Genomic DNA, 4,039 nt, shown 5'->3' with positions numbered 1-4,039 from the left:
CAAAGAGCGAGTTATTTTAGGGTGCAAAACCTCTGTTTATTCAAAGGGTACTTAAAATAACTGTGAAATCATGCTAGAGAATGATTTATTAATAATTGCATTGAGCTACATAAGATATAAAAGGTCTTCCATTAATGGGACTGTTTTATTTACTTTTGATGCTCAATCTTGTATGTTTACATACAATTAAATCCCTAGGTCCAGACAGTATTCCCCCAAGAGTCCTTGAAGATTAATTTCTGCTGTTTTCAGAAAGTCTCTCACCACAACTCCTGACATACTTAGCTTTCATGGGATATAACAGAAGACAGGCTAACAGGTGGTTAAGAAACGGGAAACCGAATAGGAATACATGTGTATTTCTCACACTGTTGACATGTGCAAAGTCTCTGTCACATATCTAACATGCTTTGAAGGGGATGACTTCCTGATAGCAAATGCAACTGGTCCTTGGTTTATTCAACAACCATTCAGACTTTAAATATATCCCATTGCCATTCTGCTGCTCAAGGAGGTGAAAGGTGGCTTAGATATTAAAAGTGTTGAAGTGGGGTTTGCCCTCTTATTTCATTACAAGTTCTCTCTCGTGGACAATCGAGTACATGGAGGAGTAGCCTTGGGATTACATAACCCTGATCAACAATCTGCTCAGCTCAAATGTACTGTTGAACCATCTCTTCCCATCCAGTCAAGTTCTATTCCTGTTATGGAGTTTTAAGGAAGCCCTGAATCAGGTATTCAAAGTCACTTTATTCAAGGTATTTTAAAGATAATATTCACCTATTGATTGAGCAATATAGTAGTTGATGTCTTGGAATGGGAATGACAAGTCCAAAATCATCCCACAAGGTATTTGCTGTGTTTTTCAACTGGTGTGTTTCATAGCAATTAATACAAATTACAAATAACGTACAATACTCTACAGCTTGTAGATTTATAATATAGAATTCCTAGACAAAAGGAATGGGGATTATTATGGAGGAAAAAGTAGAGTTAATTACCAAATTCTATATATATAGTAATTTGGAAAGCAGACCTGGAGCTCAATCTTCAACTCCTTTCTAGAGTAAACCTTTTTACAAAGCTCAGGTAAAATGCCAAATAGAACTGTCTCCAGAACCTAAGGTGGACCAAAATATTTTATAGGATCCAATTTGAGTCAGTCATACAGAATTAAGAGATTTAGTCTTTCAGGCTATCAAACTCAGGCTGGAGCCTATCCTCGGAGAACTCCTCTATCACCAGAATGTGTGGGAGAGAACATTCTGGTGAGAGAGAAGTTCCCTGAGGATGGGATCCAGCATGAGTCTAAAAGCTTGGAAAACTAATATCTGGTTCCAGTGACCAATCCAGATTGGATCCTGCAACATTATCCTGGCCTTCATTAGTGACAATATTTTATCTTCTGCAATAGAAAATTCCATAAGCATTTGTGCTTGCAATCTAAAATGAAAATAAATCCATAAATTAAGTAAGCAAAAGTTCATTGCAGTTCTACAAGGTCTGTTTCATAGTAAGGTAACTCTTTTGCTCTGGCCAATCTTAGGGTCAGCTCTGTGTCTGTGCAAGATGGGAGGTGGCTGGCTACTCATTCCTCTCCCTCTTATGTGGGTGTTGAATTGGAAGGTTATTAGGCAGTTGCAATGAACCAGAAGTCACATTCCTTACTTTTTTCCAGAATTTTCTCATCCTGTCTGTTAGACACACCCACCCACCCACCCAACTAACTAACCAACCAGAAAAAATAATCCTCTGTTCAACTTTAGTGTCCATATATAATATTTGGTGTCATTCAACATGTAGAACATTTTAACAGGGAGAAAGGAATACACATTTTCTGTTTAACATCTTTTACAATTTCAGTTATATCATATCACTGTTGGATTTTTGCCTCTTTCCCTCTCCTTCAACTTTTTGGAAGTCTCAGAATCTAAGCTTCTTTTTTAATATTTGCTTGGTTGCTGTCTTCTATGAGTTGAAGAAACAATATTAAAATTGTTTTCCTCAAAATCCAATTGTATACAACTGAAATCATGAATTTCAGTCTTTGTATTTCTAAGGACATCATCTGAAAGCTTTTCTCAGTATAATTTCACCAAGAGCCTTGGTGGCGCAGTGGACTAAACTTCTGCTGTTAAAGTAATACTTAGCTGCCAGCTGCCTACAATTACTGCGAGTTCAATTCTCACCAGGCTCAAGGTTGACTCAGCCTTCCATCCTTTTGAGGTAGGTAAAATGAGGACCCAGTTTGTGGGGGCAATAAGCTGACTTTGTATAAAATAGAACACCGCTCAGGGAGGGCCAAAAAGCCCTACTAAGCAGGTATATACAAAAGTATGAAGGCTATTGCTTAATGCATTGTAAGCCGCCCTGAGTCTCCTGAGAAGGGCGGCATATATAAATCGAACTAATAAATAAATAAATAAATAAATTTAGAAAATTTTTAAAATGTTTTCAAGTGAAACTTGGCATTTTCTCTCCCTCTTTTTTTCTTGACTACTCAGCAAACATATGAATCTCTGAAGTGTTGTAGTGTTGTGGCCCCGCCCTCGGGGCCCATCGGAGGAAGAAAGCTCCAAGCATGAGGAAGAGGAGTCAGCCAGGCCTCCCTCTCCAGGCCCCTCCCCTCTGGCACTGTCTCAGGAGCCGGCCGAGGGAGAGGAGATTAGGGAGAGGAGATTAGCCGGGAGACAGGTGTCTCGGATGAGAGTGAGGGAGAGACGTTATTCCTGGATGCACGCCTCCGAAGGCATGATAAACGATTGCAGCAGCTCAGGAGGCGTGCTAGGGATTAGAACTGAGTCACTGGACCACACCCCAGAGACTATATAATAGAGGGTGGTAGCCAGTGATCCCTGTGACGAACAAAAATAAACCTTGGATAGTCACTAAAGCCTCGTCCGAAACTGCTGAGAGGAATATTATTTCTGTTGGACTCTTGTACGCTGAGTATATTATCTTTCTGTTTCTGTGGAAATAAAAGCACTTGGCAGACGGTGTGTATATTGCTGCCAAGTTGGAGATAAAGACCTGGGTGTGTGCCAAGTGCTTCCTTAACCCTCGGCTGGCTATGTTTGTGTGTGTGTGTGGACGGGGACAGATCATGTACAACTAAAACCTTTCCCATTCACTCTCCTAATTGCTAACTTCCATTGTATTTATTTTATAGAGAAAAAACCAAGAAGAACAAGCTGAACTTGAGCAGACTGCAGTTACCAAATCTGGAATTCCTGTAATATAGCTGGGAATTTGGGCTGATGCAGTTACTTCTCTATCATCCATCCATACCTTTAGGCTGAAAGGAGCAGCTGTCTTAGCCAATAGCTACCTAATGGCAGGAAAAGGACTATGTTTGTATGTCACTCTGGTAGGCTTTGCTTAAGCTGCTGTAGAAGATATTATCTTGCACCCAATTAATTGGGAAGATTCAACTTTATTTTTTACCGTTCAGCTGAAATTAAATCTCTGTCTATGTAGTTTAGTATTGCCAATGTGAGCAAAATGTAGATTGCTTCTCAAACCAGTTCTTTATGACAGACAGGAATACCTGTCTGTATTCCTGTCTACATTACATTACAATCTACATTACAGTGTTAATTGGAAAGGATTATCTATCTATCTATCTATCTATCTATCTATCTATCTATCTATCTATCTATCTATCATCTCCATTTCTTTGGGTTGTACAGTAAATGATTTTATCCAAAGCCCTGTTAGTAACTGGAATTGGTGATATCTCTTTCCAAAGAAAATTGCACTCTTTTAAACTCTTTTACATAGGAAATAGTGGCAGTATGGTCATAATCATAGAGAGCAGAGAGCTATGATAAAATCGCTCTGCATGATAAAATCGCTCAGATTCGGCACGGCCTGGACTCTGATTGGATAGTTTCGGATGGGATGACAGAGGTGAGTCTTGAGACTGTTATCTGGGAGGAGTTTGACCCTGTGACTCCTGAGGACATGGACAGGATTTTGGGGAGGCTTAACGCTACCACATGTTTACTGGACCCGTGTCCCTCCTGGTTGGTACTAGCCT

General features: G+C 39.8%; 1 long non-coding RNA gene across 1 annotated transcript; it reads left to right on the top strand.

Annotated features, from left to right (window-relative positions):
- Positions 1-2,737: 2,737 nt before the first annotated feature.
- Positions 2,738-3,606, top strand: LOC117671449 (uncharacterized). The gene is made up of 2 exons (XR_004592880.2): positions 2,738-2,940; positions 3,170-3,606. It is a non-coding gene; the product is annotated as an uncharacterized LOC117671449 (long non-coding RNA).
- The last annotated feature ends 433 nt before the right edge of the window (positions 3,607-4,039 follow it).

The sequence above is a fragment of the Pantherophis guttatus genome, chromosome 1 (assembly GCF_059756535.1).
Source record: "Pantherophis guttatus breed Tessera chromosome 1, ASM5975653v1, whole genome shotgun sequence".
NCBI lineage: Eukaryota > Metazoa > Chordata > Lepidosauria > Squamata > Colubridae > Pantherophis > Pantherophis guttatus.
This window is presented reverse-complemented; position numbering and strand designations above follow the sequence as displayed.